At 51.1% G+C, this 20,606-nt stretch overlaps 1 protein-coding gene and 1 pseudogene across 1 annotated transcript in view; one reads left to right on the top strand and one right to left on the bottom strand.

The window, feature by feature from the left end:
• Positions 1–20,606, top strand: part of LOC128945562 (mitogen-activated protein kinase kinase kinase kinase 1-like) — a 124,407-nt gene that overhangs the window by 12,252 nt on the left and 91,549 nt on the right.
• Positions 18,646–20,325, bottom strand: LOC128945541 (zinc finger protein 239-like; annotated as a pseudogene).

Genomic DNA, 20,606 nt, shown 5'->3' with positions numbered 1-20,606 from the left:
TGTGTGTTTGGTGTCCCCAATGACGATGTACTTACAACGAATTCTTCAACAAATTCCAAGTACCCTTCTGTTCTGGACTGACAGAGACAAAATGCCAGTCAGTGTCTTTCAGGTGGAGTGATTCTGTCAGCTGCAACCTGTAAGGCTCATTGACAGAAGACGTGATTAACATAGGATCACCCAAATCATAACAAAGGTTATTTTGTTTTACTTTTAACAGTGGACCAGCAGACGTAGTCTTTCAAGCACCTGCTTCACTTACAGAAATATTACCGCGCGCTTGATTTGTTTTGCGACCCTTATTCCCTTGGCCTGCTCTTTTTGTGTCTGCATGCCTGGCAGGCCGGCGCTCCCTCTTCAGTTTTTTTGTTGTTGTTCACCCTCAGGGAGTGCTTGTAGTTCTTCTCCCCTGCCATGTCTGAATTCATCGAATTGCCTTTTCAGGGGGCACTGGTTACTCCAGTGCCCAAGGTTATTGCAAAGCAGGCATGGCTTTGTGGGCTCAACCATTGCTGGTCTCTGCTGCTGCCCAGGGTACTGCTGTGCTGAGGGAATGGCCACAGGGCTGGCAATGGCAACACGCTGAAGTAGTCTTGGCAGCAGTCTTGATCTGGTGTCTTCAGCTACACTCATCAGAGGCACTTTCCTGTTACAGGAAGAGAAGCATATCTTTTAGTGTAGGGGGGGTTCTATAGGAAGGCTCAGGATTGCTGCTCAACACTGTTCATTTGCATTCGTAAATGCCATTTCCTCTAAAACCTCTTCCCTAGCATTCTCTTTTTTAACTTGTATTTCAATAGCTCTAGTAAACCTTTCTACAAATTTCAAAAAGGGCTCTGATGGTAGCTGTTTAATTTTGCTATAGGGCTCAAAAGGCCCCTCAGGTTGGAGGGAAAAGAATGCTTTTTCAGCTGCTTCTTTTACTTTCTTGAGTGTTTCTACAGGAATTGCCATAGCTTGGATTGAGGGTAAAGACCATTGGCCCTCGCCAGAGAGGTGGTCCGTTGTAATAGGCACACCATTATTGTCCTTCATTGTGTTTGGATCAGCATGCAAGCCTGGAAGAGTGTCTTTTAGCAGTTGTTTCCATGCTAATTCTCATAATTTGAATTCCGTGGAGGTCATGAGACACGAAAAAAGCTGTTTTAAATCATGTGGGACTACTACAGTCCTACTCAATTCAGAATTTAAAAGGCCACGGAAATATGGACTGTGTGGACCATATTCTTTATGAGATTTACAGATCTCTTTAATCAATTGTTGTCCAAAAGAGTTCCAATTAGCAGTTGGGGCTGCCCCCCCTTGTGCTGCAGGCTGAAACGTAACAGGAGCCAATGACAAGGTGGGACCCTGTGTTGGGTCGGAAGTTCCCTGCTCTGTATCCTTTGAATTGGAAGCATTGGGATCACAGATACAGGTTTGGGGACAGGCAGTGGGTGTGTCCCCACCGTGGGAACCCGGGGAGGGGGCAGGGATGCAATGGGCACAGGGGGTGGAGACAGGGGGCTGGCAAGGGACGGGGACACTGTGGGGACAGGGGGCGGGGTCAGGGGACAGGCAGGGGGCGGGGACACCTTGCGACATCACGTCAGCAAACGCCCCCTGGGAGGAGTAGAGGGGCGGAGCTGAGGGTACTGCAGGAAAGGGAGGGGGAGGGGGGAAGGTATCATGAGGAACAGGAGGCGAGGGGGATGGGGATGGAATTTTAGCATGCTTAAGAGGATCTTGGGAAGAAGAAGACCAAGTTTGGGATGATGTGGCATCCTCCATCTTGTGGACCCCCTAGGGACTGGGGGCCATTTTGGGCATCACTGCTCTCTGGAAAGCTGACACGTGCTGTGGGTTTCAGAGGAGGGGGCACGGGATTGGGAAAGGTTCCATGCAGCCTGGCCAGGGCCTTGTGGACAGGGCTTCTCAGGCATTTTAACAAACTCAGGGAGTCAACTTCCCAATGAGAGTGCTCTCTTTAAAATACCAAGTTTTGGGGTAAAAGGTTTAGGAGTTTTAGAGCTAGGAGAGAGAGAGACAGGGAGAGCAGAGGTAGATGGCTTTACATTTGGCTTTTTCTCCAATTCCTTTTGTTTGAGCAAGGCTGTTCGAATTTGTAAACTCCAGAACACAAATTTAGCTGAGGATGTGTTCCCAGACTGTCCTAAGGTTATCAATTCATTTCCTACTTTATCCCAAAATTGAATATTGTGGATTTCTTTAGGGGAGACTTGTGGGAAGTGTAGAAAAAGCCATCTTATAAACTGTTTCAATTTACCTTTAGAGAGAGGACTTCACATTACCACTGACTAAAATACTAACAATATGATAATACACTCCTTTTTGTACTGTGCTGAGATTCGAGCCCATGTTAGGTGTAAAAGGCAAAGTGCAAAATCCCGCCTGACAAAAGACTAAGCCAAAATCAGCTACTGATTTATAATTAAAAAAAAAAAAAAAACACACAGATAGGAAAGCGTTAACGAGCAGACCAGACAAAAGCTTTCAAATGCAGCTGTATTTACTTCTTTTAAAATTCCCGGGCAGCAGCAGCAGGACACGCCCTGCCGAGCCGAGGAGGAGACAAAGCCTCTCCCGCCCGAGAATGCAGCCCCCCCCCGCGGAGCTGAGAGAGCAGCCTCTGCCCACACCACGTGGCAAGCCGAAACCAGGGCCGGCCCGCACTGCATGTACAGAGCACCCCCCGCCTCACGCCGAGAGAGACCCCCCGGCCACGTGTAAAGAGCCCCCCTCCCCTGCACAGAGAGATGTCAGAGTCCCCCGCACCGAGAGAGCTCCCCCCCGCAGAGAGAGCTGAGCACACTGCGCTACTGAGCCGAGGGGAAGGGCAGGGAGAGTGCCCCCCCGCTCCTCTGCCGGCGCGAATTCCAAAAGACAGCGAAACACGCCGCAAAAGCTAAAGCCTAAAACGCAATGGTATCACGTCTATGGGGCTGCGCAGCCTGAAAGCAAAGGCAAAAAAGGAACAGAACTCACGGCAGAGTCTGTTTTTGAGCTTATGCTCCACCAAGGAGCAGAGAATACTTAATGAAATGGAAGCTGTTGCTGGCCAGGTCAGGCAGGGTGTTCTTCATTGGAACAGGACCCCTCTATAGGCAGGAGAGGCTACCCTGTTCTTCCTCTGGCAAATCCGCTCACCAGAAAGGAGCTCACTTTCCAGAGGCACTGAGCCGTCCACAAAACTTTTTCTGGGATTAATCCCAAAGTCTCTGCTGAGAGCGTTGCAACCAAGGCTCTGCAGCTGGGTGCACGGCTGCCGAAGTCTTTCCAAGGTACTGAGATTCCTTCTTGGGGCTGCAGAGTCGCTTTGCCCCACCATGGGTGCCAAAATATTGGAAAATGAATCCCAGTATTACCAGGTAGATTGTGCCTGGGCTTGTCTGACCCTTGCTGCTAGGCCAAAGGCAGCAACTGTGGTATTTCACCTCAGAGACACCTTTGGCTGGCTAGAGGTTGCAGCTGGGAGCTGAAACAAGTCCAGGCCTGTAGAAACTCAGTTTACCTCAGGTGGGAAGGCTTCAGGCGATGGTGAAGAGAAAGGAGACGGATTCTGTTGGAGGGTTAATATCCAGAGTTTATTCCATGGTCACAGAGGTCTGAATCTCAGGTAACAGCTCCAACAGAATCACGAGCACATGGTCCTTGGTCAATTTAAGCCCAGGGACAGGGGGAGGGGAAGGGACAGGTGAGGCACCAACCTAGTAGGAAGAGGAGGGTCTCAAGGGACGAGGGACACCTAGACAGGCCAATGACCCCAGGCCTGGATTGCATCCTTTGAACTTGACCAACCACACGATGGCCTTGCTGGAATGTTAAGCCTGATTGACAGCCCAGCAGGGGGCGAGGGGGGAAGGGGAAGAGAGGTATTGCCACACCTGGGGAAGGGACTGGGAAGTTTAAAACAGGAAATTGCAACACACTGCAACAGTTCTCCAAACAGAGTAGGGGAATTTTGAAGCCTTGAAGGCCTTGAGGCAACACAATCTATGTGAGCTGGGTTTTGTGCCTGCTTTTAGGATTTTCTCATTTGAATGCAAAAATTTTCTGGTTGGCTTCATGGATAGGGAGGCAAAAGAAGGCCTCTTTCAGATCTAAAGCAGTAAACTAGGGTAGCTCAGGTGCCAAACGTGTTAGTAGGGTGTATGGGTTTGCCACAAGGTGTACTGCCTGACCCTAGCTTGTTGTTTTCCCTAACTTGCACAGAATGTGCATTCTCTGCCCTCCCTACTATGTTAGAGGCCCATACCCCAGGAAACACTGGTGTTGCCTTCTGATATAAGGCAAGGCGACCTGGTTTCGAGGAACAGCACGGCGACCCACACTCTCCAGGGTCGCTCGGGCCAGAGAAGCACGCAGACACCAATGTGGTGGACAGTCAAAGCCCTTTATTATCTCGTCTTGTGGGGTTTTATAGTCTAAGGGGTTTCTCTACGTCAGAGGGGGTCTGCATTACCATCTATGGTTAGTGAGGAGTGGAAAGTTACCAGGAGTGGACAGTTACTAGCATTACTATCGTTAGGGGGGCTACATTCCTAGTCACATTCCTAGACTGATCTCTTATCTTAAGGGATTAGGGGAAAAAGGAGTCCTGCCGCTTTCCGTCACATCGCGTGATCTTCCGATCGCCTGTCCCTATCTACCACATCTCCCCCCACCTTTTTTACAAATGAATGAGGTAGTCATATACATAGGCACTGAAATGAGGTATAAGGTTGTAGTTCGACAAGGAAAGGGGTTTGGTAAACCTGAGTAAGTTTTTGCCAGGCAAGTTAAGAAAATCTTGTGACTGGCAGTGTTCCCTGGTTGAGTTCACAGCATTTGTTGCCGGCCTATGAACAGGATGTTGGCCCGTTCTAGGCGGGTCTGAACGAATGAGACCAGCTTATTCAGCAGGCATGGTCCGAAGGTAACTGCTAGAAGCAGCATTGCCAATGGACCTATTAGGGTAGAAATTAGGGTGGTTAGCCATGGTGATTGATTGAACCAGGACTCGAACCAACCCTGTTGGGCTTCCCTGTCTTTCTGTCTCTGAGCTAGTCTGTTTCGGAGTTCCGCCATGGAGTCTCTAACGACTCCCGTGTGGTCCGCGTAGAAGCATCACTCCTCTTTCAAGGCAGCACACAGGCCTTCTTGCTGCATGAACAGGAGGTCCAGTCCTCGCCTGTTCTGCAAGACTACTTCTGAGAGTGAGGAGACTGACTTCTCTAGAAAGGAAATGGATTTCTCGATCCTTTGCAGGTCCTCATCGATGGTCATTTGCAGCTGGGACAGTCCTTGGTGTTGGGTCGCTAGGGCTGAGACACCCGTTGCCGTTCCTGCTGCTCCTAGGCCGAGCAGCATTGCGATAGTTATACCTGTTATTACTTCTCTTTTGTGGAGCCGGCTGGGTTCCTCGAAAAGGTGGTACTCTTCTTCATCTGAATGGTACAAGACCCTAGGAACAATCAGAACTTGGACACACAAGTCGTTAGAGTCATTGAATTTGGCGAGGAACACACAGGGACTCACTCCAGATCGCTGGCAGACCCACATCCCAGATGTGGATGGGACTACCCACTTATTGTTTTTCCTGTCGGGCTTAACAACTTTGGTGCAGACATTGCCTTTCCACCTAGCTAGGGTTGCATTGCCAAAGCATCTGCCCTGGCCTGTGGCTTGACTCAGGGTGATTCCTTTGCGGGGGGTATCCCATCTGTACTGGTGAGGGGCATCGGCTGTGGAGTAACTGAAGGGAGTGTTTAAAGCGACTCCTTCATAAAAGGGGGGTTTAACATCATAACAAAGCCAGCAGGATTCGGTTAGGTTAGGGTTGGATTCGTTCAGGGATAGGAAGGTAGCTTCTAACATACGAAGGATTGGGTCTGAGTCCGACCCGGCTGAACAGCCTATCTGAAAGGCTTCCGCATGGCCAGTCGGGATATTGGTGACCTTTGTGGGCAAGGCTTTGGGGTAGGCCGCGTTTCTCCCTTTCTGCGCACTTTTAATCACTTTGTTGGGTCCGACTGCTCGGGATGCCGACGGCTGGAGCCTGATAATTCGCACATTCACCCTCTCTTTCGACCCTTGAAGGACTACTGTCCACGTTCTGCCTATGGCCCAACTAGGGTTATCTGGCTGCAAAACTGTCATGTTGTAGCCAGTGCATTTCTGAATTTTAGGGATTTTATGGTGGTTTCGATGGAAACTTCCCTGGAGGAAGATGGGTGTTTTGCAGCCAGTGGGTGCCCAGGTGAACTGTAAGAATTTGTCGAGCTCTTGTGGATCCCACCCAGGCCCCGACGGTCTGGCATCTGTAACTATGGTTTCGCAGCCCCAGTGCCTACAATATCCCCACCCTGGGTGATTGCAGTAGCTTTTTCCTGGGTTTGAAGCTGGGCACCAATAGGATAGGTACATGTGTGTGGCGTGTGGGGAATAGGGGTCTACCTTTGGTAGTCCTGGAAACAGGTCGGTAATGCGGAGCTCGAAGGATGGGGTGTTCGGTGTGGTGATTTCTTTGAGCACCTTGTCGCTACTAAGGTGTCGCATGACCCACCTGAATGGCCGATGGGGGTAGTGGTCTGGGCTGACTTGGCCTCTGGCAACAAGCCCCAACAGCAAAATCACACAGAAACACCGTTGATGCTTGGGTCTCACCCGTGTGGGTCTCTCGGGCGCTGCCTGGCGGCTTGGTGGTCTGTCACTTTCCTCTGGAATGGGAATGTACATGTCACGAGGACGTCCCACGAGCATGTCCTGTAAACAGAAACTCACAACTCTCATCAGTCTCATTCTGCTCATTTTGAAGGTCGGGCTTGATTGACTTAAGTGGACACCACCTGATTTTGCTGTCCTTTTTGGCTGCTGCGTACCCCCTCCCTGTGAGTATCAGCCTCCAGCCCCGTTCCCACTCGCCTAGCTCGTTTCTAATTACAACCTGTGGGCCCTCCTCTAGCACTCGGGTGACCCAGTGTTTTTGGACGGGACTGTTTGTTTCATCTCCCCTAGGGAATTGATTCAGTGCCAGCAAGGCGGTTGCCAGTATACGCAACTGATCTCCTGGGGGAATGGAATTGGCAAAGCCCTCTGCTTTCGCCAACACTTCTATCTTGGTTTTCAGGGTCTGATTTGCTCTCTCGACTATGGCCTGCCCGGTACTGTTATACGGGATACCTTGCACTAATGTGATGCCCCATTTTGAGGTGAATTCTTGCACTGGTTTGGAGGTGAATTTGGAACCGTTGTCAGTTTTGGTCTGCTTGGGGATACCAAGCCAAGCCATGTTTGTCAGCCAGTGCTGAATTGTGGCCTTGGAGTTTGTTTTGTGGTGCTGTGTGGCTACGATCGTTCCGCTATAAGTGTCTACTGTCACTGCAAGCCATGCTCGGGGCTTCAGCAGTTGACACAACGTGAAGTCCGACTGCCAGATCTCTTAAGGCTTGAGACCTCTCGGGTTGACCCCACAGGTCCAAAGGGGTGACTTCTGGCAATGAGGGCAGGTGGCTATCATATATTTCGTGTCCGCTGTCGAGATTTCGCATCTCTTCGCCAGTGCTTTGGCTCCTATGTGGAGCGACTCGTGCAGTTGACGAGCTTCCTGCAACGTCCATACGCCTTTTGCTGCGGCGTCCGCTTTGTCGTTGCCGATCTGGAAGTAACCTTTGGCTGGGTTGTGGCTGTTGATGTGAATGACTGACACGGCGCCCTGTTGCGAGGAGAGTGCTTCTTCCAGCATTAAGGCTGCTGCAGATGTTGACACACCTGGTCCTGCCATGGCTAGGCAGAGCCTTGCCACGAATATAGAGTCCGTTACTATGTTGAGGTGTTCATCTTGGAAGAGTCTGCACGCCAAGACCACTGCTGCTGCCTCCAGTTGTTGCACTGACAGTGTGGGGTCACATGCTTTGACGCAATGCCATTGTTCTCCTGCCTGCCACACTGCCGTTGCGGTTGAAGTCGTGGAGGAAGCGTCTCTGAAGACCGTTAGTCCTGGCTGTGGTCGGTCCTTGACCTTTGGCGGCATGTCCATGTCGACAATGGTCAGCAGCTGAGTCCAGGGTGGTCTGGAGGAGTAGGAGATTTCTCCTCCGAAGCCGGTGAGAGCAAGGGCTAGGTGCTCCGATATTGTGACTGACTCCGTGGTCGGTTGCTTGCGGAAAGGAAGGTGGATGCTTGTTGGCTCTGTTCCTAGGTGTTTCAAGGCGAGTTTCCTGCCTTTCATGATGAGGTTAGCGATGCACCCCTCTCTGTCTGCGCCTGGGGGTTGATCATAGTGGGGTCTGTTCCCATTAACCTCTGTATGCTGGAGCCGTGCAGTGGATGGTCAGCTCCCGTTACCAAAGCTAGCTGCTTTATGCAGCTGTCCTCCCACTCTTGTTTAAAAACAATCATCCCTGCCCCATCGAAAATCATCCTGCACGTCTGCTTGATATCAAAGGGAAGCATGTCGTCCTCTCCAAAAACGCTGTCAAGGAGTGTGGAAACCATGGCAGAATTAATTCCCTTGTCTGAAATTGCTTTAATAATTGCCTGCACATCTTTCGGATTTACTGGGGAATAGGTTCTTTGATTTCCGCCTGCTCCCCCCACATGGACCGGGAACACCAGTGTCGCAGATGGGGCCCACTCCGCACAGGCTATTTTTATTTTCAGCCAGTCTGTAAGCGGGGTTCGATCTTTCTCTGATAACCCCTTCACCCACCCGGGAGCGCTGTGACTAGTGACCTTACATGCCGCTGCTCTCTCTCTGATAAAACTAGAATCCCAATCAGAATCCTCCGATTCCCTCTCGAGCTCAGAGCTCGAATCAGAGTCCGAGCCGGAAGTCGACTGGACGGACGTTTCCGGGCTGCTCTGCCTTTTTCTCGGGCTCCGACCCCGCCCCTTCCTGCGGGGGTCGAGCCATTCCCTCCCCCTGGGGTCCCCCCGCCTCCTGCTGGGGGAGGTCCTTGCCCTATAAGGACCTAATTTGAATAGAGTGCTCTGATTGGTCTTACGCTCCTCCGCGGGGGCCGCCCCTTCTCCCTGCTCGCCCGCGCATGTGTTGTGAAGCAGGCTGACTGCATTTCCGCCCCCCACCTCCTCCTTTCCGCCTTGAACACACGGCTCGGTGCCATTTTGAAACGCATAGGGTCGAGGGGCGTTTTTATCGATCCCTATGGGGTCCGACAATCCGGCCGCGTTCTGCGCCTCCTCTGCGAGTCCCTGCCAAAACGCCCGCACATGTTCCCCCCCACCGATGGTAAGTGCGCTCGCTGAGGGGGTTCCGGCGTTCGCGCCTCCGCACGCTCACCCAGGTCAAAATCCTCCACGGTTTGTGTCACCGCACCCACCCCCAACTGCGGCGTGGCTAATAAACAAGTTCACACAGCTTTCCAGGTTTCTTGCTCTTGTCGAGCTTTCTGCAGAGCCTGGATAACTCTGCCCCACGATTTTAGGGCTTTCCCTGAGCCTGAGGACATAGTGTGCTCGGCCAAAGCTGTTGTACAATTATCCCAAACCCCGGAATGGAGGATGTCCACTGGGCTTTCTATAGCCCAAAGCTTAATGAGTCTCAGCAATGCAAGACTTAAATCTTTAAGCTTACACTCAATACCCCATTGCGCATGCATCTGACTTACGACCTTCGCTATGGCCTCCATGGTCCACGCTGGTCCGGAAGCGTCCTCCCCACTGCAGACAGTCCCGCCGCTACAGCCGCCGTCCTCTGTCCAGGCGAATCCCGTTCCCCGAGCTACTTCCTGGGTGTCGGCACCAGTTGTTGCCTTCTGATATAAGGCAAGGCGACCTGGTTTCGAGGAACAGCACGGCAACCCAAACTCTCTGGGGTCGCTCGGGCCAGAGAAGCACGCAGACACCAATGTGGTGGATGGTCAAAGGCCTTTATTATCTCATCTCGTGGGGTTTTATAGTCTAAGGGGTCTCTCTACGTCAGAGGGGGTCTGCATTACCATCTATGGTTAGTAAGGAGTGGAATGTTACCAGGAGTGGACAGTTACTAGCATTACTATCGTTAGGGGGGCTACATTCCTAGTCACATTCCTAAACTGATCTCTTATCTTAAGGGATTAGGGGAAAAGGAGTCCTGCCGCTTTCCGTCATATCACGTGATCTTCCGATCGCCTGTCCCTATCTACCACACACTGGATCCATTATTTTCTTGTTAATTTCATCCTTATTTTCAATTTCAGTTTCGCTAATTGTTAAAATTAAGCTCAATATATCTCCATATTCTTGATCCTTTACCTCTAAAATATATCCCCGTCTTTAAATGTGATCTTTGCTTCCAGCTCCTCCAACAAGTCCCTACTCAACAGGGCCTTTGGAGAGTTGGGCATATACAAAAACCTATGAGTATTTTGATGGTTTGCAAAATATGATTTTTCAGATTGGCCAGTTGCCCCCTTACCATAACATCTGTTACAGGCATTGAGGCTTTATTTAACACTGAGTTTGCTGCCCCTGTGTCTACTAAAAATTCCATTTTCTTAGCTCCCATCTTTCTACCCCATCCCAGCCTTTTGCCTTAATTCAAAGTCTTGGGGTATAAAATAAGCTGAACTCGCTCAGCTTTAATTATTTCTGCTGGGTTTCTTAAATTACATGAAATTCTCTTTTCTAATAATTCAAACATCCTTGTTCTTCTTTGCTTCTCGTGACCAGTTGCTACTAAATTCCTTAGAGCTCTCTGAGTAGCCTTGGTTTCCTTAGAATAACATAAATTATAAAGTGCCTGTCTTGGTCTCTTCCACCTAAACTCTGCTTTACAAAATCTCATTCTTTCCCAGTTCTCTTCCCGCACAATCTAATTCAAGCATTGTTTCTATTGACACTCACTTTGCTGCCTTGCAAAAAGCTGTGCCTGTTACAGCTAAAACTCTGATATGCCCACAAACACAGACACAGACACACACACACCCTGCATCTCAAATTCACGAGAGTCAGGGCTTAGGTTGCTGTTGGAAGGGAATTCCTGGAATTCCTTTAATTTGTTTTATCACAGTTAAACATAAATCACCATACTGCAGTTTTTCCATGTAAAATGCTACACTTGTTGCAAACAAAATCCTAAAATCTCCACAAACACAAGCCTACAATACCGAGAATCAAATTACCACAATGTGGGGGAGGAACCACACAAACTCACTTGGGAAAGGGGTATCTCTTAAGAGTGCCCACTTTCCTTGACACAACCCAACATACAACACTTCATCTACCTACATCAGCTTATCAGCCTCTTCTGGTCCTCATACACTGGACACAATCAAAATAACAGCACACAGTAAAATTCCAGGGACCAAGTCCAAACTGCGGGGGCAGAAGAATCCCCTGAGTTCATCTAGCCACGGTTAAAATGTGCACAATCTACACAAATCACACATCACCACCTTTAAACACAATAAATTAATAAATGTCCTCACCCACGTTTCTCCACTTGTTCCACTACTCCACGGGGTGTTCCCTGCCCTCACAGCCTGCCCCAGCCGGTGCTCTGGGCCTAACCTGGCTGCTTCAGACATGGGTAGAACTGCCCCCGCACGCCGTGGGTACACTCACTCACTCGCTCGGTCTGTTTTATACACCACGCACTCACACGATTATAAACACGCTAACATTAAACACACAATGCATTAGCCATACAATGTCTGGACACCACAAGCACACAAAGTTCGGGTTCACTCGGCTCACCCCAGAGTCGCTAGCGGCCGCTCTATTGAACAATGAACCCGTTCCCAGTTGCGCTATCAACTGGGAACCTCTGCCGCTGACCGTGCTCTTGGTCGATGGCTGCCTGCAAGCACAGGGCCGAGGCTGTGCACTCAGATGTCTCTGAGTGACTTATCAACAGCCCTATCTCCCCCAGGCCCCTTGACAGACATACCGTGTATCTGCACATCAGCAGGTCATTGTCTGTATCTGCAGGAGGCAAGCCAAGATGGAGCAGAGCTCCTCCAGGAAAATCCCAGGGAGCGTCCAGGAGTCCGTCCTCCCTTCTGCCCCTGTGAGAACAGACAATCGCTTGGCTGGCTCGCCAAAATGATTAGTGGAAAAAAAAGAGAAACTCCACAACTTTGTAAAAAGTTGTAAAGCCGGTATGTTTAGCACTGGACGCATGTGGGAATCGTTGTTCCCCCTAAAGGAGACGCGCACCCCTGAGAATTCCCCCTTGCTTATACATATGCATATTGTCTCATTCATATTCATTTTACAGATTTCACATTACAAGCTGCAATTAGTTTTTATCAGTCCTTGCCTTTTGCACAGAGAGCTCTCTGGTCAGGCTCAGCTTTTGGCCCTGACAAAGGGGCCTCCGCTTATCTTGGGAGTTTGCATTCCTTCTCTTGGTCAAGGCCATTCTGCGAGCACAAGATTTTTTCTTTGATTTTTTTCCTCTCTTGTGAGAACAGGGAGTCTTAAGCACAGATAAACAAGTTACAGGCTCAGAACAGCACTTTTCACCTAAATCCAAAAATGCATTTCTATCCTGTTAAATTTCTACTTTGTCTCACCCATCCAAGGAAATATGTGCTCTGACTCCATGATTTTAAAGGCTGAACAGATGCTTTATTCTATACTATATTATACTACATTACACTATTGCTATCCTAAATCTATACAAAATTACATACTAAAGAAAAACCTCTGACCCTTTCCAGACAGTCACGACCCAGCTTTGACCTAATTGGTCAATCAGTCCTAACAACCATCACCACAGTCCAATTAACAAATCACTCTCAGTAAACAATCTCAATAACATATTCCACATGTGCCAAACAACAGGTGCAGCGAGATAAGAATTGTTTTCTTCCTTTCTGAGCTTTCTCAGCCTTTCCACAGCTTCCCAGGAAAAATCCTGTGAGAGAGAATTATGTCTCTATTCAAAGAAATGTGCATACCACAGGGATTTGTCCTCCCTGGTCTCCATCTGCAGCTCAGTGCCTGGGTGTCGTGGTTTGACCGGAAATGGGACATCTGGGATATGTTGTTTTGCTGTGGTTACCAATGGATGGTCAGATTTTAAGATGAGCACCTGGTTTGACCACTGAGGCGTTTGGATCCGCCTCTTGAGACTACGAACCCAAGGGGTTAAAAGCACGGCTCTTGCCCTTCAGAGGTCTCTTGGGATTTCCGGCGTGAAGGAGCTGGGCCTCCCTCCCCCGGCCCAGTTGCTGGCTGGGCTGGGGGAGGGGAAAGCCATGTGGCCCATCTACGGTAGGCCCGGATTTGGTGGAAGGGTGGAGGGAGCATCGAGCGACCTGTTTATCCCCCCCCCCCCCCTTTTCTGGAGACGGAGAGAATGCAGCCGTGCTGGAACTGGAACTGTTACCTTGAACCTTGATATCATGTGCTGGCAGCACGGCTGGGAGGAGAAGTGGGGGGGGGGGACAGCTAGTAGCCCTGCCGTCTGGATGAGCTTTTAACTCTTGTGGATAGTGAGAACTTACACGGAACATTGCCTTTCCCGGTAAAGGGATAGGAGTGGAAGATGAAGGAAGAAACCAGGCCAGTAATGGGGGTCTGGCAAAGAGAGAAGAGAGATGTTGAAGGAATGGAGGAAGATGGAGTGGCAGTTTTTGCTGGACTCTTTTTTGTTGTATATCCATGGACTCTTTCCTGGTGATGCAGAGGCTGTATTGCAGGGGGAAGCGGAGGCTCAGAGTCAAGAGAGTTTGGTTTTGAGACCCCTCGGCCCCAGGGGGTATAGAAGAGATGGGGGGGACAATGGTCCCAGGGATGAGACTGTGCTCTGCTTGGAACGAGACGAGGCATTCTTAAAAGGCCCTGAAGGCAGGCCCCTGCCCCATCCCATGCCTGGTGGTGAGAGCACCTTGGCATGGAAAGGAGATGTCACGAGATAGCAAGATTCCGGGCGGATTGCTGATTGTGACAAGAAGTCCGTGGCACAAGGAAGGACTCCGTCTATCCCTTATGAGCTGAAGATTTGATTTTTCTAAAGGGTGGTGCCAGACCGAGTCTGGATAACTTTTAGAAATGTAAATGTGCTTGGGAATTTGGTGGGAGGAGGATAAGGAAGTGTTTCTGTGTAGTTTTCATTCTCCTTGTGTGTTTTTTTTTCCATTGTGTGTGTAGTTTAGTAATTGTGTATGTAGTTTAGTTAATAAACTTCTCTTTATGTTTAAGTTGGAGCCTGCTTTGCTTATTTTCCTGGCCACATCTCACAGCAGATATCAGGTAAAAGGTATATTTATGGGGGCTCTGGCTTTGCCAGGCCTAAACCAGGACATTTATTTGGTTTCCCCTGACTGGGAATCGAATTTTGAGAGAGTGATGGGATGAAGCTGTGAGATGGGACCAAAGAGGAATAAGAACAAAGCATGTATTAAGTTGGTTTATTGTGTAGAAATGTTTTGTAATTTATTTAATAATTTTAGTGTTTGTAGTCTCAAGAGGCGAAGGGTGGAATGTCGTGGTTTGACCGGAAATGGGACATCTGGGATATGTTGTTTTGCTGTGGTTACCAATGGATGGTCAGATTTTAAGATGAGCACCTGGTTTGACCACTGAGGCGTTTGGATCCGCCTCTTGAGACTACGAACCCAAGGGGTTAAAAGCACAGCTCTTGCCCTTCAGAGGTCTCTTGGGATTTCCGGCGTGAAGGAGCTGGGCCTCCCTCCCCCGGCCCAGTTGCTGGCTGGGCTAGGGGAGGGGAAAGCCATGTGGCCCATCTACGGTAGGCCCGGATTTGGTGGAAGGGTGGAGGGAGCATCGAGCGACTGTTTATCCACCCCCCCCCCCCTTTTTTGGAGACGGAGAGAATGCAGCCCGTGCTGGAACTGCATAACTATATTTATGGGGGCTCTGGCTTTGCCAGGCCTAAACCAGGACACTGGGGTAAGGAAAGAAAAGGAGAGGAAGGAATGAGGAAGGAAGGACAGAAAGAGAAGAGGAAGGAGCTGTGGACAAGGAGAGGATGGGATTTGCCTCTGTGCTAGAGGGAACGGGAAGGGATCCCACCAATTCATCCCTGGCAGGACAGTGTCAGCTAACATAAACAGGGCAGGAGACTTTTTCTCCTTTTAATGCCTGCATTAAAAGTGATTAGCTCGGGATTGGGAAGCTCGACGGGTCTGCAGTCTCCGTTGTCTCTCCAAAGGTGACTCGCAGGAGGATATTTGCAGCTTTGTCCACTAGGGACAGAGCTGGGGGTCTGGTCCTCGTTGGAGCTTTTTTTGGGCGTGACCCAGATGTTGACTTTCCCAGCTTCGCTCCCTTCAGGACCCGGTCCGAGAAGATCCCCACACCCAGGGTGAGGGGCAACAAAGGCCCCCAGCGTCCCCGCAGGTCCAGCACTCGGCTCCTCACGTTCAGGCATCACTCCAATTTCTCAACTCTATATTGGCTCGTTGTTTTGGGGGTCTTTTCAGTAAGTTTGGAGTGGTAGCTTCTCATGGCATGCTGGTCCTGAAGTTATTTAGCATGTCCCCTCTCCCACGTTTAGTCCTTTCTCCTCACTGTCTGGGGAGGTCCCTGCCCTTCACTGTCTCAGGAGAAGAGTCATTAACTTAGTCTTGGCCAGGGCCTTTACTGATACAAAAAAGAACCATTAACGACAACAACTTGTAATTATCATAACAAACAGGTAGCTCTTCAGCAGCAACAGTGATCTGACTAGTTTTTGTAACCTTTTTCTCACCAAAAAAAAAGGCGGATTTTTGTTTATAACATCAGCAGTGGGATTGTCCTGCAGCCAGGGGCAATGCTGGGCTGAGACATGGAGCAGAGGAGAGGGGCAAAGGGGCAGTGACTTCCTCCTCGCCTGCCTCTGTGTCCCAGGCCATTTTCCTTTTCCTTGCAGCCTCCTCCAGCTTCATCCAGACAAAGTTTGGGATTGACAAATCCTGGCTTGGGGGAAAAACAGTGGGTGAGCCCTTGGTCCTGCTGCCCAAGTACAGCTCCAGAAGTAACTGCCCTGTTCACAGTCGGATGGGCCCAGACCCTGCTCATCTCCAGCTTCTCCCACCCCTCCAGGCTGCTGGGATCCCTCAGCTCTGGGATTGGCCTTTGCTGCTCTCCCCACTCTGATGCCAATGTCCCCCCACAACTGGTACCACCTCCCCAGCCAGTACAGACAGTTTGCCACCGGAACCCTCCACATGTCTCCAAAAGGGCATCTGCATCTCACTCTTGGAGCCCTGCAAGATCCAAACATCCCCTACCCTGCAAACAAATCCTCCCAGAGGCCCCCCCAGTGGACTTGGGGCAAGTTCCCCCTCCCTACTCACCTGTGGGATCTGGGGGATCGATGCTGTCAGGGCCAGGGGAGCTGCAGACTCAGCGGGCAGGTGGGAAAAGCGTGGTTCTGCTGTGACGACTCCTCTTCCTCCTCCTGTTCCTGCGCCTCCTTTTCTCCATCCTCCTCCTCCTCCTCCTCTCCTTCCTCTTCCTATTGCTCTTCCTTCCCTGCTCATTCCAGATCCCATCTCTCCCCCATGGCTGCAGCATCACCAGCATTTGGGTGGAGGGACCCCCCATGAGCCCCCCAGGGATGGGCAGGGGGCTTGGGGACCCACCCAGTGCGGATCCATTCCCCCCCCGAGCCCCAGGGAATCACTCCAGGAATCGAATGATGGGGACACAAAGGGATCCCCATGGAACCGCTCTTTTTCTGTTCCATCCCCACCGTTCCCTTCCCTCACTCATTATTCCTCCAACCCAAAGACCCCTCCCAACTCAGTTTGGGGGTGCCATCCTCTCGCACTCTGAATCCTCTTTTCCCCTGCTCTTCCACCCCTTCTCCATTGTGCCTCCAGCCCCAGCCCTCACCCCTGTGTTTGGTTTTGGGGGATGCAGGCCCCTCCTGCTCAGTCTGGAAGGTCACATCTCTACTTTCCCTCAATTCTGGCAGCTCCTGGCTGCTTTTTCCTGGGAGGAATCCCTCCGTTTTGGTACTTTTGGGGTTTAGCTTAGAAGTGTGACAGCTCTCTCTGGCTTTCCCCTCCCTGTTGTGGCCCCTCAGCTGCCCCTGACACCCTGGGGGTGCTGGGATTTCCCTCCTGGGGACAAGGACGTTCATCCCCTTCCAGGAGCCCAATGCCTGGCTGGGGCTCCAGGTCAGGGGGTCCTTGAGCAGCTGCCCCAGAACCTCCCCCAGGGTCTCCCAGCACAGCTGGAGCTGCTCAGCCTGGGGTCCCCAAAGGCCTCAGCAAGACCCAAGTCCCTCCCAGGAACCCTCAACCCCCTCAAACCCAGCATCCCCCACATCCCCTGCAAGTTCCCCCCATGGCACCGGCCATGGCCATGTCCCCACATGTCACTGCCCATGTCCCACCATGTCCTCACCCATGGCTGTCTCCCCACCATGTTTCCATCCCTGTCATTGTCCCCCACATCTCCATCCATGCCTGTGTCCCCCCATGTCCCCACAAATGGCCCCATCCCTGTTAATATCCATGTGTCCCCAAGTCACTCTCCAGGTGTCCATGTGTCCTTCCATGACCACACCCATGTCTTAGTTCAATGTCTATTTTTACCTCAATATGGGATATTTTAAGGGGATAAAGAGAAATTAAAACAAAATCATGGCCAAAAGAAAAGGATTTCCTTGTCCATACCAGCTGAGGATCCATGTGCTTGGGTAGAAGGGAAGAACCTTTTCTGGTGGAGTTTCTATCCCACTGTCTCCAAAATCTTGGTCTTTTCCCCAGTTTTTCACCATTTGCCAACAGAAGACACGCTTGGGCAATAAGAAATCAAAACTGTGGAATCCCTGAAGTTGGAAAAGACCTTGTCCTGGTTCAGGGCAAATTTGGGAGAGAACCCCTAAAGGGGTTCCTTTAACACAGCAGATTCAATTGGCCCTTCCCCCAGCTGGTTCAGGAAAAATAAAATACCTCCTTGGAGAAAAGTGGAAAAAACTGTTTATTAAACAATAAAACCTAAATAATATGAAACAATAAAACCTCTTGCCACTCTAAAAGAGAGACAAACTCACAAATTCCCTCCATGGTCTGTAGGCTCAGCTCACTCAGTCTCTTATCAATCTCTCCGATGCTGGAAATGTCACAGGCCAGGCCCAGCCCGGTGGGCCACAGGCATGAGCTGCCCATGCTCTTCTGGTGTTCAGGCCAGAGCAGGTTTAAACAGGTCCAAAGAAAGGGGAAAAACTCCACAGTCCAAAGAACTTGTTTGGTTCAGCTAGCTAAAACTAACTAAAAGCAAAGGAGAGCTCTGTCCCACTGTCTGTCCATCCACAGACAACACAGTGCAGGAGCACGAATGTGGAGGAGTGAGTGCGGTTTCTGAAAACAAACTCTGTGCTTCTTCTCTCCCCCTTCACTCTCAGGACAAGTCTTGAAGGTGCAAAACTTACTATTCAGCACAAACAGAACAGACTGGGGATACAAGCACCAAATAGTCAACCCAGAATATACCTCCAAGACCATTCAATACTCCTAGATGTCACAGGAAGATAGAATTGAATGCAAAAGATTTTATGGGGTTGAAAGTCGACAAATCTGCTCTCCCCATGGAATTCCCGTTATAGGTCTGCGTCCCGATGGATGCTCCCGCCGCTGGGTTTATCTAGGTACCCTCAGGGAACCAGGAAGATGTGGAGCCCCCAACCCAGATGCCTTCCAACTTGGATCACCAGGACCACAGATCACCAGGGCTCTGCCCAACAGGGGTCACTGGGGATCATCCAACACGGATCCTCTCATGGGGGATGGAGCTGGAGCAGCACACAAAGCTCTTCCCACATTCGGGGCACTCACAGGGCTACCCTTAGTGGCGCCTCCGTTGATATTTGGTCAAGATTGAGCTCGATGAGAAGCTCATCCCACACTCCCCACACTCGTAGGGCCTCTCCCCCGTGTGGATGTGCCAGTGCAGGGTGAGGGCGGAGTTTAGCTTGAATCCCTTCCCACAGTCGGGGCAGCGGAAGGGCCTCTCCTCCCTGTGACTCCGCTCATGTTTGAGGAGATCGGAGCTCCTGTGAAAACTCTTCCCACACTGGGGACACTTGTAGGGCTTCTCCCCACTGTGGATGCGCTGGTGTTTTCTCAGGTCAGTGTGCCACCCATAGCTCTTCCCACATTCCAAGCAGGTGTAGGGCCGTTCCCCCGTGTGGATCACCTGGTGCTGAATCAGGGCCCAGCTTTCTCTGAAGCTCCTCCCACATTCCCCACACTTGTAGGGCTTTTCCCCAGAGTGGATCTTCTGGTGTTCTGTCAGCTTGCACTTCATGCTGAAGCTCTTCCCACACTCCCTACACTCATAGGGCTTTTCCCCAGTGTGGATCCTCTCATGTCTCCTCAGGCCAGAGCTCTGGCTGAAGCTCTTCCCACATTCCACACACTCATAGGGCTTCCCTCCTGTGTGGATCCTGTGGTGTTGCATCAGGCTCCCCCTCTGCCTGAAGCTCTTCCCACATTCCCCGCACTCAAAGGGCTTTTCCCCAGTGTGGATCCTCTGGTGTTGGATCAGGACCGAGTTGTGGCTGAAGCTCCTCCCACACTCCTCACACTCAAAGCGCCTCTCCCCAGAGTGAATCACCTGGTGCTGCCTCAGGCTGGAGCTCCAGCTGAAGCTCTTCCCACATTCCTCACACTCGTAGGGCCTCTCCCCAGTGTGGATCACCTGGTGCTGGATCAGGTCTAAGCTCCGACTAAAACCCTTCCCACATTCCAAGCACTTGTGGGGCTTCTCTCTGCCATGGGGCTTCTCCACCAGCTCGGAGCTCTGGCTGGATCTCCGGCTGCCTTCCTGGCTCAGGGGTGCTCTTTCCTCCCCACAGCTCCCTGGGCTGGGTTTGCTGCCCCTCCTCGTGCGGAATCTCCAGGGCTTTTCCTCCTGCTCCATTCACACACGCCCTAGGAATGAAAAATCCTGGTTTGGGGAAAAGAACAAAATGAGAGTGTCTTGGACTGGGAGCTCCTCCTTTCCCAAGTTCATCTCATTAAGTCATTGGGCATCTTGTATGTCTAAGAACCTCCAAAACACCAAGATTCAGCACAAAAGTCCTCCAAACATCAACACACAGATCAAAAACTTCCCAAACATTAAAATTCAACAAAAGCACCTTCCAAATATAAAGATTCAGCCCCCACAAAAAAACAAAGCGCCAACAATTAGCCCAATAAAGCTCAGAAACACCAAGATTCACCCTCGGGAAAATCGTGGATCCCAATCCCTGGTCACCTGCTGCATGGTAGGGGGGAATGCTACTGGGGCTGGCAGGGAAGCTGCAGATACAGGGAGAAGTGGAACCTTGTGGTGCCTCCTGTTTCTGCTCCTCCTCCACATCCAGTGTCCTTGCTCTTTCTCCCACTCCTCTTCCTCCTTCTGCACAATCCCACCTTCTCCTCCCATGTGCATCGTTTGACCCTTTTGTTCCTCAATTCTGCTTCTCCTTCCCTTCTCCTCCTGCCCCAGGCCCAGCACCCACTGCCGGCTCCCTCTTCCCCCCAAACCCACAGCATCCCACGGCAGGGGCAGGGATGGAGCTGGGGCAGGTCGGGCTGGGGCAGCGCTGGGCTCTCGGCCGCTCCCGCCCGCACTCGGTCCCCACTGCAGCCGCTCCCGCCAGGACAGCGCGGGGGGGCCCGGCCTTGGCGCTGCCCCACTCCCACCTCCCCAAATTCCCCTCGCATTTGGAC

Source organism: Melozone crissalis, unplaced genomic scaffold, assembly GCF_028551555.1.
Source record: "Melozone crissalis strain CALT ecotype California unplaced genomic scaffold, PUWL_Pcris_2 ptg000066l_1, whole genome shotgun sequence".
In the NCBI taxonomy this organism is placed as follows: Eukaryota; Metazoa; Chordata; class Aves; order Passeriformes; family Passerellidae; genus Melozone; species Melozone crissalis.
This window is presented reverse-complemented; position numbering and strand designations above follow the sequence as displayed.